The sequence below is a fragment of the Mus caroli genome, chromosome 4 (genome assembly GCF_900094665.2).
Source record: "Mus caroli chromosome 4, CAROLI_EIJ_v1.1, whole genome shotgun sequence".
NCBI classification, from domain to species: Eukaryota; Metazoa; Chordata; class Mammalia; order Rodentia; family Muridae; genus Mus; species Mus caroli.
The window spans coordinates 19,205,030-19,223,324 of NC_034573.1; the positions used below are offsets into that span (position 1 = coordinate 19,205,030).

General features: G+C 37.6%; 1 pseudogene; it reads left to right on the plus strand.

Annotated features, from left to right (window-relative positions):
* The first annotated feature begins 227 nt into the window (after positions 1 to 227).
* LOC110292311 lies at positions 228 to 1,341 on the plus strand (annotated as a pseudogene).
* Positions 1,342 to 18,295: the final 16,954 nt, after the last annotated feature.

Sequence of the window (18,295 nt, forward strand, 5' to 3'; positions counted from 1 at the left end):
AGAAAGGTTTGTAGAAAGGTGGGACAGCCATGGAGAGCTGAAACTACAGAAAATGAGGGGCTGTGAAGGGCCAAGATGGTGAAGAGCTGTGGACTGTGAAACCTAGAGAGTTCCAGAAAGCTTCCGGTAACTACCATGGGGACAGCGACCTGCAGCTGGACCGAATCTCTCTGTACTACAATGAAGCCACAGGTGGCAAGTATGCTTCTCGAGCTGTTTTGGTGGATCTAGAACCCGGAACTATGGCCACTGTTCTCTCAGGTCCCTTTGGCCAGAGCTTCATACTAGACAACTTTGTTTTTTGTCGTCTGGGGCAGGCAACAACTGAGCTAAGGACCACTGCACAGAGGGAGCTGAGCTGGTTGGCTCTGTCTTGGATGTGGTGCAGAAGGAGGCAGAGAGCTGTGACTGCCTGCAAGGCTTTCAGCTGACCCATTCACTGGGTGGAAGCACGGGCTCTGGCATGGGCACCCTGCTCATCAGCAAGATCGGAGAAGAATATCCTGACCGATCATGAATACCTTCAGTGTGGTACCCTCACCCAAAGTGTCTGACACCGTGGTTAAGCCCTACAACGCCACCCTGTCTGTCCATCAGCTGGTGGAGAACACAGATGAGACCTACTTCATTGACAACGAGGCCTTCTACAACATCTGCTTCAGCACTCTCAAACTCACCACACCAACCTATGGAGATCTGAACCATCTCGTTTCAGCCACCTCCATTTCCCAGGCCAGCTTAACACTAACCTTCAAAAGATGGCTGTCAACATGGTGCCATGCCCATGCCTTCACTTCTTCATACCTGGATTCACCCCTCTCAGTGGCTGTGAAAGCCAGCAGTACCGGGCCCTCACTGTGCCTGAACTTACCTAGCAGGTCTTCGATGACAAGAATAAGATAGCCATCTGTGACACATGCCATAGCTGGTACCTCACAGTTACAGCTGTCTTCCGTGATTGGATGTCCATGGAGGAGGTGGATGAGCAGATGCTCAATGTGCAGATTAAGAATAGCAGCTACTTCGTGGAATGGATCCTCAACGATGTCAAGACATCTGTCTATGACATCCCACCACGTGGCCTCAAAATGGCAGTCACCTTCATTGGAAACAGCATGTCCATCCAGGAGACCTTCAAGTGCATCTCTGAGCATTGTAAAGCAATCCCACCGGAAGGCTTTCCTCCACTGGCACACAGGTGGGGGCATGGACGAGATGGAGTTCACCCAAGCTGAGAGCAATATGAATGACCTCTTCTCTGAATATCAGCAGTATCAGGATGCTACCACAGAAGAGGAAGAGGATTTCAGAGAGGAAGCAGAAGAGGACTAAGCCAGGGCTGCATCACCCCAGGCTGCTTAGTTCCCTCAGCTTTCTCCAACTGCCCTTTGTCCTCCTCCCATTTCTTTCTGCTGTCTCTGTCCTGCTTCTGTTTCATTTTGTTTTCTCATTGGGGTAAACAGTGCCTGGCACATGGCAGGCACTCAATAAATATTTGTGGGGGAAAAAAATCTCAGAAATTGTAAGTCTGATGGGAAATTCAATCAAAGGCAAGCACATTGATCCAATGGTGTGCTTAAGGTAGAAAGCATATAAATTCCTTGTTTTCCTATTGCCACTTGCATAGAAGTTTCAAGACTCCTTGTCTCGTTTCTCTGTTTCCATGAAGGAGTCTAAAATAGTGCCAGGCGTTCTGAAGAGGTGTTGGCTTAACTGTATCTAAAACTTTTACCAGATCAGAAAAGCAAAATGTAGATATGAAGAAATGGAGCAAGAGCTGAGTTTTGATGGTCCTCACAGGGTGGTTCTTAATGAGTGACATTCTAGTGGCTTCTTCTTACTGCCAAACACAACACAGCAAATAAAACTCACTGCCAGGTGGATTTGATCTTGAAATGAACAAGCAAGCAAGACAGCAATCTCAAAATAAGCAAAAGACAGAAGCAATTGGCATCTTACAACATCCCAACACAAGAAAAGACTGGTATGCACCAGTGGTGAGCGCACTCTTTCTCATTCAGAAGGATAACAACCAATAAACTCAAACCAGAGAGTTTTAAGGTGGGTGTTGGATAGAAAGTTGAACTTCAAAATGCTGCTTCTTCTCTCTCTCTTTTTCTGACTTTCTCTTTTGTGAGATACTCTCATATGCCTAGATTAGCTTCCAACTATGGACTCACAGTTGGCCTTGGACTTTTAAACCTTTGCCTGAACCACACAACTATGAAGTGCTTTTCACTTTCAAGTTCAAACAGTGTTTGTTTGTTTGTTTGTTTGTTTGTCTGTTTGTTTTTAGCCAGTGCCGATTTTAAAGTTCTCTTACCTGAACCAAAATGCTCTATTGAGCAATGCAAACATATCAAACTAAAATCCAAAGTAAATATAATTTTTAAAGGTAACTTTAACATAGAAATATATTTTATGCATTTCAGTGCCAACTTTATTCATGTAATTTATTTCACCAGCATAGAACTGAGCATTTTAATGAATGAAAAGGAGAATTTTATTATACCCAGGGAAATGTATGACTACATCTGCTTACAATGTTTTATGCCCTTCCTCTGAGCTCCTTACACCTAATTTAGAGAGAAATCAACCATTTTACAAAAAGTTTTACTTACAATTCCAATAATTCACTGCATAAGTAGCAAAATTTAGGAATGTACCTCAACGTTGATGTCTTTATTCCAGATCTGAAGCAGTCAAAATAATTTCAGAGAAACTATTGCTTAAAATATTTCTTATCTAATACTACCTCATAACTTTTATTTAAATATTATTAGATAGCATCAACTTATATGGTATCATTTAACCAAAATGAACATGAATGCTCTAACACTCTAATGTAACCACAGCCCTTGGACTCGGAAACACATCTGACAGCGAACACTGTCAACAATCTGTTCAGAAAAGCTTCTGCCTGGTTTTTCTGCAGACCAGCGACAGAGCCAGGAACAGGTTAATGAAATGCCTGAGTGGAGTAAAAACCAAATTGGAAGAAGTGGTAATTCAGGCAACTAGACCTCTGAAGGTCTATAGGAAGAATAAAGCTAATCTTATTTCATTTTACTTAACATATTCACAGTGTCACTCCATAAATACTATCCTGTTTCCATAAAGAAATTGTCTTAGAACTATTGTTTATTAAAAGTTCCACTACTATATGGATGACTTTAAAAAAAATTCTCCAACCCTGTGCTATGTCAAAATACTCAGCAATTTTACATTCATGGCCTAAAATTTTAACTTAAATTCCCTTCATTTCCTCACAAATCAGGTTGGTGTGCTATGTAAAGGGAACATGTAAATATCACACCCTTGAACTTTTATACAAGAACTTCCCTTAAAAATAATCCATATAAACCACAAGCGATTCTAAAAGTGGACCTACAGAGACTAGACTTCCAGCTAAGAGCATTTTGTTTCAGAATTTCTTTAGTAGTTCAATCACTAGCTCAGATGTTTAGCTTTGCAGATTAATAATGAACTGTGAAATTTTAAACTCCTGTTCTAAAATTAGTCTGGACCTGTATATCCAAGAGCCTACATTTCAGTATATGGTGGGAAAATAAAATCTCATTTATAATTCTAAATGTACAAACAGCCACATGAGGATTCATAGCTAAAAACATGAATTCTGATAAAGAAAAGATGAATAAGAATTCTGCAGTACTTAACTTAGTATGAAGAAAAATACAAAGTATTAGAAAGTCAAGCCAAACATCAAAATGACCAATTCTTATTCTACAGAAATATAATCCCTGTATTATATAAAATATGCTATCATTTTAGATAGAGCCAACACTCTCCCTAAAAGTACATTCTTTTCCTTTGTGAGTAGAAGCCTGGGTTAAATCCATGAAGTCTGTGCAGCACTGCCTTTCCCTTTTATTGTAAGTGTTAATGTATAAGAAAGTGTGCTGTGCCCGTCACCCTTTCATCTACTTCACTATGTGGGATCTGTTTGCTGAGGTCTGGAGTGGTGAGGCACACGTATCATTTCTGTGCCTCTTAAAACCTTCAAATAGCATCAACTCAAATGTAAATGTGTTTCTTGAGCAATAGCTTGCAAATGTGTCTTTTCCTCTTTGCATGGTGAGGTAGAAGTGTTTCAATCCTCGAAAAATCTACAAGTGAGATTTATCTTCATTGTGCCAGATTTCTTGCCAACCTTCAGACAGAGATTCAGATTTTTATCATGGACTTTGTAGAACATTTTAATGTGGTCGAATGTAATGTTAACGGGGCCTGGTTAGCGAAAGGCAATGGTTACATTGGGAATGGGGGACCCTGCCATTTACCCTGGTTGTTCTTATTTTGTTGATACTGGGGATTTGAAAGCAAGCTAAGCACGTTCTCTACCACTGAATTACATTCCCAGCTTTTGTCTTTATTTTTGTATTAAGTAATCATGCTGCTTGAAGCCTAAGGTGTTTATTTTTAAAAATGGAAGCTAGGAGGTACAAATCATTGAAGAAGGTGGGATATTTTAACATAGTCCACATAAATAACCATTTTGGAAATTATTATCTTACAACTGTACAGCTAAACACCTCAGATTAATAAGCAAATGCATATGATGCAAAGCGTCATGCACAGCCACAGTTACAGTCGCCTCTGACAGCTACACTGTAGCAGGCACTGAGCTCCTATAAAGGCTATTTAGTTTCCAGAATCTCTATGTTGAATTCTAAAGTGAAGCCAAAGATCATCTCCCTGCACGTATAAACCTAACTCAGATTCTAAGAAAGAGTTCGAGGTCACTTCTACCTGTAAGCCATCATTTGAAGTGGATTTTTCAGCTTTGAGAAGGAAACAGACTTTGAAATACTGTTTTTGCTTGCATCATTTCAAACCATGGTCATGCTAGGTTTGCGAAGTGAAAAGCCACAGTAAAGAATGAAATGCCTGACTCACCTGACTTTCTTTGCCTCTAGTATTTGATCTTTGAACCTCTCAGAAATTGATTTTGAAGAAAAAAAATAACAATGTAATTCTGAAGTCTTTGTTGTACAGTAAACTTTTTAAATTCGGGTTTTTGAAAAATCAATCTGGTTATAATTTCTATTCCTACCATGATTGACATACTTAAAGCTATCGTCACTAAATATCACATCACAAGAATAATCTCCATTCTTCAAAACTGGCACAAACTGATTTCTCACATGTAAAGCCTCCATTTTTACAATTGAGTTATAAGCAACACACTCAGGTGCACACACACACACACAAATGGCTTAAGACTCCCTGTTCCAAGTGATAATGGTGTTGGGATGAACAGCTGGTGGGAAGGGAATGGGTGGTTGTTTTTTAATGCAGGTAACGACTGCATGCCCACAAAGGAAGCCCAAAATTTTCTAACACACCAAGGAGGGAATAAAAGGAAATGTAGTGTGATAACCTAGGACTAAGTACTGGTTAGTTAACTGTTACCAGTTACGTTTTTGAAGATATAAGTCTCAAATCTCTTGAAGCATCCTGCATTGTCTTTCTCTCTCTCAGCATCATCAAAAAGGTTATGTGAGACAATCAATACATGGTTACCTCCTTTAACATGTTCACCACGCAGCTTCCTAATCCATGTATTCCTTTCCTTTTGTCATTCTAAGTAGCATTTAAGAAAGATTATTTTAAGTCTACATTATAGTCACATTATAAGAATCAGTTTATAAGAATCAGCAGCACTTCACTTAAGCGTCAGAGAGGAGACCAACAGCAGTTCTTCAGGTAGATTTATGTGGCTAGGTAGCCAAAGGGATTTGAGGTTCTACTTCTGCCAGATTTGTCATGTTTTACATGTCGTGTGGGGTTTTTTTTTTATCCTAAAGCCCTGTTCATACATTTTCTAGAACATTCTCATATTCTTTCTACAGATCACTCTTCTAAAATCAAACAGGAAGGCAGCAACTCTAAGCAGCTTTCAGAACCCAGGGAAATAGTCCAGATCCAGAGTATATAAGTGGGTTTTAAACCATGTTGGTTTCCTCATTATTAGAAAATAGTTTATAACTATTTATTAGTAATATTATAACATTATTAACAATGTATCTAATACTTTTGCAAGATATATATATATACAAATCTAAATGTATTCAAGTATATATGTGTACATACACACACGCACACACACACATATATATAAATATAAATATATATATATATTCCTCTCTCACTCAGTTATAATGCATTTATTCATTTCAAGAATACAAGAATGCCAAACCTAAAATAATCCAGCTTAAAGTATCATCAATATATGCATATATACGTGCACACATTCTGCTACATAACTTGAGGGTGGTAGTGTTTTTCTGAGGAATTTCCATGATCTAAAAAGATGACAGACAGCATCTCTGTTTTAAAACTTTTAACTACACGTTGTCATTTTTTAAGAAGCCCGACAGGCACTTCAATTCCAAACAACTTACCAACCTTCCTCTTCTCCTCTCTCTCTCTCTCTCTCTCTCTCTCTCTCTCTCTCTCTCTCTCTCTCTCTCTCTCCCTCTCTCTCTCATCAAGAGCCTTGATTAAGAACAGTATTTTCGCACTGTGTTTGCAGCTTTGCTCTCATATGTCAGATAATTTTTTTCACCTTCTATATTAGGTTTTGCAAATAAGATATGAAAAATGTCTTCCATGATCAATTGTTCTAATTAAAACAAATACTGTATAAAGAGAATTTCTGAACAAAACACATTTGGAATTTCTTAATATATACTGATCAAATTAATATTTCTAACATATTTCATATCATCTTTTCCCTATATATATACTGAATATATAAAGTAAGTATAAATGAGGTTTGTTATAAAATAGATAAAGCATCCTTGCTTTAATATTAAAGGAAAATAAAAAGTAAATATTTATAATTATTTACTTGTTCAGATCCTTAAAATAAAAGCTAGTATATATTCATTTTAGAAAACAGCAAGTAAATGTCAAAAGAAGATAAATTGAGATGTTTTCATTAAAAACTGTAAATAAAAATATTGAACTCCAAAGTTTTTATTATAGATTGCTTTTAAATGTCTATTTTCTCTCTGAATTCAACATGATTGAGTTGGGCACAATATTAAATAAAAAATAAAACATTCCTTCTGCCTCAAAGACTCCTGAATAAAGAGAAAATTATTTTTGGATTTCTCTCTTGATCAGATATGAAATACTCTGAAACGCCACCTCTATAATTTGATAAAACTTTGATATCCCCAAATGAAAATAGGACTCAACACTTTCATTTTCCTGATACTAAAGGAGCCTGGGTAAACTGATTTTTTTTTTTTTAATGAAAATCTCAGGCATAAAGGTGGCAGTAATGAAGCAGGCTTAAATATGCGCTGACCTTTGAAATGAACTGCACTCCTGGTTGTTTGGTCAAAGATCTGGCTTTGTTACTGTCTCCATCTATTCCTAGTGTGCAGGATGTGGGTGTCGGAGCTGTTCTGCTCTCTGGTGGATGTTGACAGCATGGCTGCAAACACAGCAGCCCCAACAGAGACAGTCACACACCATGGACTAGAACAACTCACCACACATCTGCCAGAATCAGAACTGCAAACACTCATTTATAGGCTCCGGAACCCGACAGCAAAACAAACTGTGAACAGGTCTGTGTTACACAAAAGCAGTATATTTTGGGTAATAATGAATGCTACAAGTAGGATATAAATTGGAAATATACAATATTAAGTGATTTCAAATGTGATTAAACTCTCAGCTACCTTTCTTTAAAAGTGTATGTACAAAGAAAAAAGACTAAAGATTCAAGAATCAGGCCTTGTTTATATTTTGGCTTTTTTGTGTTTTCCCTTATCTAGTCTCTCTGTGTGTGTGTGTGTGTGTGTGTGTGTGTGTGTGTGTGTGTGTGTGTAAGTTTGGGGAGTGGCTCTTACTATGAATCTCAGGCTAGCCAAGCACTTTAACTCACAACTTTCTTGCCTCAGATTTCCAAGAGCTAGGATAACAGGCATGTGACACCATACCCAGTGTAAGAGTATCATTTTTTAAAATTAAAGCAAAAAACAAAAGCAGTGTAATCTTAAATGATTGTTCTGGGAATGGCGTTTTTTCATCTTATTGTGATTCTTTTTCTTTTTGCTTAGGATAAACATTGCAGGGATGATTAGTTTATGTGATATTAAAGACTGTTTTAAATGATTTCTGGGAGTTCTGAAAAACTTGATGTTATTGCCCAACCAATTTTCTTTAGCACTGGATCACATAAGAGTCAGTTTTATTAGCTATTACTTCAACGGCTTTTAGAAATCCCAGTTTTTAATAGTAATGTGAAAAGGTACATTCCACACGGAGAGGGGCAATGAAGCTCCCACAGTTTGCTGTCTCACACTGATGTCGATGCTGTTATTTGCATAATCTATAAGCACTTGTAGGTAAAAGTGAAGTACTTTACTGGAGAGTTTAGTATATCATTTTGTATCAGGGTATAAATTCAACATTCATTGACTTAGAATTCATGTTTGCTTCAACAATAGGCATTTCAAAGTGGTAAGAGACACACAATTCCTATAGTTCAAGATTTTAAGGATTTTGCAACCTTAGAAAACAGTTGTCATGTGCAAAATAAAGTGAAAGACACACATCAGTAGTCTTCAAATGTTTGAGTGTCATATAGTTGCCTTTTGGTATAAGGAAATCAAATGCTGATCTTGGGGTGGTCTTGAATAATTACTCTTCCTGGTACATTATTTTTATTTAGGTCCCCTATTTCAGACACCTAATAGAAAAACTATAGCAAACTTGAAAAGAATACATTTTATCATAGGAGTATAAAATTTAAACATGTTGTTATGAGTAACTTCTAAACTCCTTTACTAAATGAAACACACACAATTGCATTTGTGAGAATACACGCATACCTGTGTGTGCCCATTGCAGTAACCTGTGTGTTCAAGTGTGAAGGTCAGAAGTGGACTTTTAAGTGTCTATCCCTCTCTCTGCCTGATTTTTTATTGTTGAGATAGGATCTCTCTGAGTAGACTAGCTGGATAGTGCACTCTGAGACCTGCCTAACTCAACCCCCTACCCTAGCATTAGGATTAGAGAAACATGCCACTAAATTCAGGCTTTTACATGGCTACTGGAGACCTGAATTCAGGTCACATACTTGACCAACAAACACTTTAGAGCTCTTGTTCCAACTCTCTAATCTAGCAGTGTTTAACCTCAATGAAAGACTGTCTAATAGTAACCAGACATATTGATTATGTGTCCAAGAAGGAGACATTTAGATATAAAATGCTGACTCTTATTGTCCAGAAAAGAATGTGGTGGGAGATTTTTAGGGTCAAGTTTATTAGAAACTATTTATGATATCTCCTATTTCATTCAATAAATTTTGGGTTCTAATGTGTATCTAAACACAAGTCTCTCAATTAATAAGTAATGCAGGGAAAATTTATTTCATTTTATTAAAAATAGTTTCTTCACTTAATGTGTTCTGATTATGGCTTTCCCTCGCTACTCCTCCCAGTTCCTTCCCACCTCCCTTCCATCCAGATCCACTCCCTTTCTTTCTCTCATTAGAAAAGAACAGGCTTCTAAGAGATAATAATATAATATAATATAATATAATATAATATAATATAATATAATATAATATGGTAAAACAAACTATCACATTGAAATTGTACAAGACAAAGCAACAGTGGGAAAAGAGCCCAGGAAAAGGTACAAGAAACACATATAGATACAAAGACACACTCATTCACACACTCAGGGAGCCAATAAAAGCACTAAATTGGATGGTATAATTTATACCCAAAGGACCTGTAGGATAAAAAAGAGAGAAATATATATATATGTATAATTTAAATTTAAAAATAATCAAAAAAGTGTAAAAGCGATAGCAGGACATTATGACGCAAGAAAACCTTTTTAAAGAAGTGCTTTGTTGTACCTTAGTGTGCGACAGGGCATATGGCACGGTTCTTTGTGAAATAGTGTTTATCCACAGAAATGCCATCAGTGGAAGATGTATGGAAAAGCTGGTGGTCTATTAAGGGACCATGGGACAACTGCATACATTTGGTAATCTGTATGAAGCCATGGAAATGACATAGCAATAGCCCATCTGTGGCTTTAGTATATAGAGCTTAAAATACAAATTCAGGATAGGGAAAAAAAAAGATCAAATTCTTGCTAATGAAAAAGAATGCTCAAAGTGAGCTGCTGTTAATGGGCTCATATCTAAAGGACTGTCACCTTTGGCTTTCTTATTATAAAACATTTTCTCAAGATCCCTGTATCTTTAATAAAATACAATGTTACATACTCGCCTCCTAATGTTATCTAAAAGGCTACTTGTGGACAGCTATAATTATTTACTTTTATAATTTAGTGCATTTGTGAATAGGCTTAAAACTCATACAAGTGCTTGGAAGGGGCAGGGCAGATGCTGTTCAGATTTCCCTATTTGGTCCTGCCAAGTCCTTCATTCTGTATCTCAAATACCCAGTCTATTTAAAACTCAGTGTCTCTTAATAGAGATTACTAATCAAGCCGATTTATGTGGTAGTTTAGGAGGTACAGTCATTCTTTTTTTTTTTTTTTTGTCATGTTGTTTCTAAAGAAAGTTTAAGGCTTACAAAAGCCACAGATTGACAGCTCCACAAAATGGAAATTCACAGAACAGAAGTGTCACATACTAAGGGGATATGGCCTCCCCTTATGCTAACCTGCCAATTCGTAGTTCCAACCTGCAAGGGTCTGCCACCAAATTCAAGAGATTATTCAGTCCTTGTGCATGCTCACTCCTTTGCCAGGAAGGGGGCCAATTAGTTCCAGCTACACTGGTCATTTCACTTCTGCCTTTATTTTTTTCTATTAGGGGCATTTTCTCTCCATAATTTGGATGATTTTGGCCCCCAGTTCTTTGGCAGGATACTATGAAATGGCTGTCAATCACTTTAAACTGCAGCCTAATGTGAAGGCGAGCCGGAGGTGAGAAGTTCAATCATTAGCTATTGAAACCATTCAGTTCCCCTTTGTACAGGGGTTTGTGCTGCTCAGAGAAACAAAATTATAGTAACAACAATGCTAAGAATTGAAGATCATATTGCAAATGTTCTTTAAAAATAACATTCAGTTCATTAGTCAGTCTGGTTAGCCTCTACTTCTAATCTTAAAAAAAAAAATCAATGAATTTTTTTTGAATATTCATAGACTATTTCATAAAAGTTTTACATGATTTAAAATATATCATGTTAGTCCTGACAGATTCTATTTGTTTGATATTTTGAGAAGATACATTCTCAGTAGTTCTAATAAAAGTGCGATGTTTAAAAAAAATCAAAGATATAATACATATATATCTAAGGATTGTTAAGCTAATTAAGATATTCCATGCAAACATCATGCCAGTGGTGCTAACACTGGAGCTCAAAAAGGGAGTGTGCAAGTGGAAGTAAGTTGATGTGAATACGTTCAAACTCCCATCTTGTGCAGCACGTGTTAAAGCACAGTTTAACCATTCCCTGACCTCTGGTCCCTTTTCTTTTCTGTAAAGGAAATAGAGAGAAACAGAGTCTTGTATGCCTTAAGGGAGGATTGGATATTATGGAGGCGGAAGGATTTCATGCAAGGGAGGAAAGATCTGGAGAACAGACTTCTATTGATGAAATTTCCTTGGCCGCTATGTCTTGTGTACACACTTGGCACCAGGCTAGTGTGACAGGCATAGCTAAAATAAACATTAAGCCTTACAACAACAGTCAAGCAATATGATATAAAATTTAAGAGTGTGATACTTCGTTAAAATAATGTACATGTGAAGAAACCACATTTATTTGCACCAACTACAGAAAGTTCCAAGCTGCATTTCCTATTTAGGATCCCACGACTTAAGTTCCCTCTAGTCCACCTCTAGAGGGCAGTAAAGCAGGAGAGAGCTTGTTCTGGGAAGCTGACAAGGTGCATACTTAAATATGGGGAGCTCTTTCTTTCTTTCTTTCTTTCTTTCTTTCTTTCTTTCTTTCTTTCTTTCTTTCTTTCTTTCTTTCTTCCTTCCTTCCTTCCTTCCTTCTTTCCTTCCTTCCTTCCTTCTTTCTTTCTTTCTTTCTTTTGTTCTTTCTTTCTTTTTAACTAATTGAATTTGCTTTTTTGACAAGTTCTTATTTATACATTTTTCTTATACCAAGCAATATTTAAAACAATATTTTCAAGGATTTACTGAGATGCTTATTTGCAAATATCCTCAAAAGAGTTGATTCATAGAGCAAAGCCTTCCAACTCTTTGTGATATGTTGTATTATAAATATAGTGAATAAAACTTTTAAAGCAATATTCAGAAAGTACATGGGAAATCTGAGGGCAAGCCCCCTCTGAAGTACAGATGCATGTTAATATAACATTTTAAAACATTGAAAGATCAATATTGCCCATATTTACAGAAATGCCTTTATACTTAAATAAATTACTAGTAATCACTGAGAGTATCAATATACAAAAAATAAAACTGAAATTACTTTGGTTATGTATTTGGATGACATAAGAATTTTTTTATTGAGTAATTTCAGTCTTTTCAAAGTTGCAAAAAATATCATTCTATGCACTCTTCCCAGGCCCGTTAATGTCAACAAATATCTGATGCCTGATCCTGTATACTTACTAATATCAGGAATTTATACATTTGTATGGTAGTATTAACAAATTTACAGATCTTTTCAATGTCTCCACCTCTCCAATGAATCTCTCTGTTCCACAACCCAATCCAGTGTCTCACTTTGTGTTTACCTGGCATTTGCTCCTTTGCTCTTTCCACAGCAATCTTTCCATGACCTGTTGCATATCATCTAGAGGAACTTTTGAAGATGTGAATCCTGATAGGAATTCCATAAACCACATCATACCACAACACAACACATCAAGGGCTTGTGTTAGAAATACTTTGTTAACTGTGATCACTTTTTCAACATACCCTAATTAGACTTTTAGAACTAGGAACTTAATTCTTTTCTATATCAAATGCAGGGCCTTCTAGGTTTTCCTAAGGAGCTGGCTTCTATAATAGCAGACAAAGTCATATAGCCCCAGTAGTTGATCTTTGATCTTACTAACATTAATATTAGATGCTGTATCCTAAGATCTTGTGCATGCTAGGCAATATTTCTACCATTGAACTAGTCTCAGACTATAGGCTTCATTGTTTGGAAGGAGTGGGAGTGTATAACTATGGTATATGCACACATATGGCAGCCAGTAAAGTAGGTCAAATGTTCTCTTCTATCACTCTCCATGATAGTCCTTGGAGGCTGGGTCTGGAACCAACAGTTTTCATCTATGCTGGTGAGCCAGTCCCAGTAATCCTCCGGTGTCCAAGCACCTATAAGATCGAAACCAGCTTGTCACTGAAAGATTAATAACCTAAGAGTTTGAAAAGCCAGAAACTGATCAGGATAGTTGACTTGAATGGTGACACCTGTGGAAGTTTGTCCTGATAAGGAGACCCACATGCCACACTGGGATCAATCACTTCCAGACTTCTGGGGAACTGACCTGCAGATCTATGCTTCCCAAAATACCCAAATACCACCACCACCACCCCACATGCGTACAGTCTCCACTTCCATGAAAGACTGCACCCCTTCAGTTGTTCTGATTAACAGAACAATTCTGTTTCTGGAGATGTCAGCCTGCTCTCTTTCATTTCCAACCTGCCCCTGTCAATCCTGTTCTACATAGTTATAAAAGTGTTGAGACCCAAACTCAGGTCTGCTTGACTTCACAACGTGTTCTATTAGCACGGAACATCTCTCAAGAGTTCGTTCGTTTGTTTATTCTTTCTTTTGTTCGTTCTTTTTGAATTTTTAAAAGATAGTTTGCAATAAACTTACTTTAGTGGCATTTTTTAAAACTATGAAATTTTTATATTTTTAAAAAAAACACTTCCATGTGAACAGACACAAATTATTGATAGCATTTGTAGTTCAAGGGATCTCCAGTTGCAGCTGAAGCTACAGTAGTAGGATGGTTCAGGTTCTGGTCACAAAACAACCCCAGAGATGTAAAATGAGTATCAGATGGGCTGATGGTACTAGAAGACCTAAGCAAGATGCCCCATACACCTATGCCTAGCATCATGTGCACCTCTTGTGGAAGCACTATACATACCCCATCTTCATGTTCTCTCTTTGTATAAGCGCTGCCTGATCTGAAGCCTATTTGCCTCCTTAAAGTCTGTAAGTGAAAACATCAATAGCTCTGTTTGTTTATAGTTCCTTTGTTACTTGACTTCCATTATTCTGGTGTGTGTGTGTGTGTGTGTGTGTGTGTGTGTGTGTGTGTGTGTGTGTGTGTTTTACATTGTTTTTTCCCAACGTTTTTACAAGTCTTTGGAATATTAACATGGGCATATTTGTATTTGCTTCCCCAATGCCACCTAACAAAATGGATGGCACCTGGGGATAGTCAACAAATTCTCACCAGGCCGGATTGCTCTTCTTTGTTTATAACATTGGTTCATTTATTGTGAGATACTAAAGAAGGTCCTGTTAGCACTTGTGAGCAGAATGATATTGAGAGAAAATCCTCTTGAAACAAAAATCATCTGAGGCTTCTGAAAGTAAAGGTTAGTAACTTATCACATAATATTTTTTCTTTTATTCTTTACACTTAATTTTTAAGTCCTGTGAAAGCATAAAAGGCTTTGTTTCAGATGAAACTAAACAAACAAAAAACTCAATAGTGCAAAGGATAAAAAGTAAAAGTTATTGCTTTAGACATTAATTATAAAGAATAAAGAAAATTGTATCTGTCTCTTCAAATTAAGTATAACAATGCACTTCCTTCATTAGGTTAGGAGTCGTGGGGGCCATTAGCTAAGTAGCTGGCAATCCTGGCTGTCCTCTATCCTCACTCATAGATACTGCGACTCCAGCAAAGTAACAGTGAACTAAGAGCCCAGCTCAGAAAAGAGAAAACTCAAGAGCAAGTATCAAAGAGAGGAAAAAGACACGCCTTGGGACTTGGGCATTGATCTTGTGATTCTCCAGAAGGTTAATTTCAATTAATAACTTGCTTGCATTCATAGCTTCTATTATTATCATTATTTCATTCAATCGGGTTTCAAGCTGATTGAGAACCATAGTAGACAATAGAAATATTAATTGAAAAGTGTTTACATTTTAGGAGGTGTGTGCTTTGGCAGAGGCTGGGATTAAAGATGGGTTATTGAGAATGTGGTCATAGTTTGCATCAGTGTCTCAAAGAGTCAGGGTCTTCCCTCCCCACTTTTGATCTCTCCAATTACATGTATGCCCATTCCCCACCTTACCTTCTGTTCAAACATACTAGCCTCAACTTTTTGCCTATACATGAGAGACATCATACTACCAGCCAGTGACGATGCAACATGGTTAAGAAGCCAGAACATAGTGTCTGAACTGCAGAGTGCTTATACTTCTCAGGGGGTATTGTTGCTTGAATATGCTTGGCCTAGAGAGTGACACTATTAGAGGTGTGGACTTATTGGAGTAGGTGTGGCCTTGTTGGAGTGGGTATGTCACTGTGGACATGGCCTTTAAGACCTAGCTGCCTGCAAGTCAGTCTTCTGTATGCCTTCTGTACAAGATGTAGAACCCTCAGCTCCTCCTACACCATGCCTGCCTGCATGCTGCCATCCTACACCATGCCTGCCTGGATGCTGCCATGTTCCCTGCCTTGATGATAATGGACTGAACACCTGAACCTATAAGCCACAATTAAATGTTACCCTTTATAAGAGTTGCCTTGGTCATGGCATCTATTCACAGCAGTAAAACCCTAAGATGGGGAAAGGAGCAAATTCCTCCTTCATAATGACCTGGAAGTGAGTCTTAAGCCAGGATGATGTGGAAACACAAACAGGAATATCAAAAAGAAAAAAATTTCAACAGCTGAAAACACTAATGAAAGAACAAATTATTTTACATATAACAGAGGGGATTGTATTTATACTAACAGAACTCTGTAAATCTATATTTTATAATTTAATTTATAGATTTCACACAGTGACTGTAATCTCCATGAATAAATAATTTCAAGGGAACAAGGAAATAAAGAATTAATGTTATTTTTGCATTATAACACATACCTGTTCCTGTCCCCTATTTTTTGTTTAGAATGAAAACCTTCAGAAAAGTGGTTTAGTCCATTTTCTAAGTTCTCTAAAATGGCAACTTCACAATTCATTGAGCAAAATGAGAGCTAATAATGCTTAAATATTCAGAGACCAACAGAGATGTTGGACTCTGTTTGGGTAAAATGTCATTTATCCTTATAGTTTAACATGACCTCAATGACACTACCTTCAGTAGCTCTGTTGTTAAACTGTGTGCAATGTTTTCTTCTTACTCATTTGGGAAAAAATGCATTACAGTTTGTCGTCTCTAGAAGAGAAAATAGGGCACAGTTGGAGTCTCCACCAAGTTTCACCAAGTGAAAATTATGGCTTTGAGAAGAGACATATGCTATGGTTACTGTATCCAAAGTTTTAGGCATTCATTGAACTGACTCTTACATTTCTGATTCTAACAAGTAGCTTACATATTCTACAGTAAATGAATTTACCCAAATTTTATTCAATACAGGCCACAGTTGCTTCTGAATTTTGCTAGTCTGACATTTCATTTCATTTTTACATTTCTCATTCACCTTTAAAGTCTAAACAAGAGTAATATGTAGATAATTCAAACTCAAAATCCTCCAGTAAAATATTCCCTATATTGTATAGAATCATTTTTATTGGATATTTTATGTATTTGCTTTCAAATGTTATCCCCTTTTCTGGTTTCCCCTCCGTATCCCCCCTCTCCCATCACCCATTCCCCTGCCTCTATGAGGATGCTCCCCCTCACACCCACTCATTCCCACCTCACCACCCAGGCAATCCCCTACCCTGGGGAATTTTCAGGGCCAAGGGTTTTCCTGCTATTAATGCTAGACAATGTCATCCTCTGCTACATATGCAGCCGGATCCATAAATCTCTCCATGTGTACTCTTTGGTTGGTGGTTTAGTCCCTGAGAGATCTGGGGAGTCTGGTTGGTTGATATTGTTGATCTTCTTATGGGAATACAAACTCCTTCTGCTCTTTTGGTCCTTTAACTCCTCCCCTGGGGACCTCATGATAAGTCCAATAGTTGGTTGCAAGCATTTGCCTCTGTATTTGTCAGACTCTGGGAGAGCCTCTCAGGAGACAGCTATAACAGGATCCTGTCAGCAAGTACTTCTTGGCATCTGCAATAGTGTCTGAGCTTGGTGACTGTATATGGGATGGATTCCCCAGGTGGGGCAGTCTCTGGATGGCCTTTCCTTCATTCCATGCTCTATACTTTGTCTCTGTATTTCCTTTAGACAGGAACCCTTCTGGGTTTAGAATTTGGAGAGGAAGGGGCGGCCCCATCTCACAACTGGGGGCCTTGCCTAACCTCTAGATATGGTCTCTTCAGGTTCTCCCTCCCCTTTGTTGGACATTTCAGCTAATCTCATCCCTGTTGGGTCCTGGTAGCCTCTTGCTTTCCTGGCATCTGGTGGCTACCCCCAGTTCCCCATCAACCATTGCTACACACCTCTGTTCAAATTCCTGACCCTCTTAAACAATGAGAAAACATTCAGTTCTATATTTTAAAAATTAAATATTAGACATAAGTATTGAACACATTTGTTGAAGTCACCAGAAGTCTCATTATGTCATGTCCAATAGCCATTCATAGCACCACACTATCAGCTCAGAAGATTACATATTTGTATAGTCAGTGTTAGGTAAAAACATAGACAAACATATTGACTATTATAGTTTAGGTCTGGAATGTCTTCCAAAGACCCATATGCTAATGTTTGGTCCTCAGTATAATAACATTGAAAAGTGGTAAAAATCTCTTAAGTTTTGGAGCCTGGTTTTAGGTCAATGGGAGCATATCCTTGAAGAAAAGGTTGTTCTTTTAAACCCCTCTTTACTTCCTTGAGCAGATGGAGCTTGCTCTGTCATACATTTCCACACCAATGCACAGCCTCCTCACAGCTTAACCAGTGCCAAACCATCATGGACTAAAACCCCCAAAACAGAACCAATATAAACCTTCATTTTCTTTCACTTTGTTGCTTCAGTGTTTTGTTAAAGCAATGGAAAAGTAGCACACAAAGAAAAAAAAATGGACCTTTGCATAAAGAAATATTAAGCAACAACTTAATGAAGAATCAAAAAGTGTCATGCAAAATGAGTTAAAATTATGCATTATTCCAACCTCCTCCTGTGGCCTCCCTTCCCCCAGCCTGGAACCTGCTTGCTCAAGGGTGGAGCTACC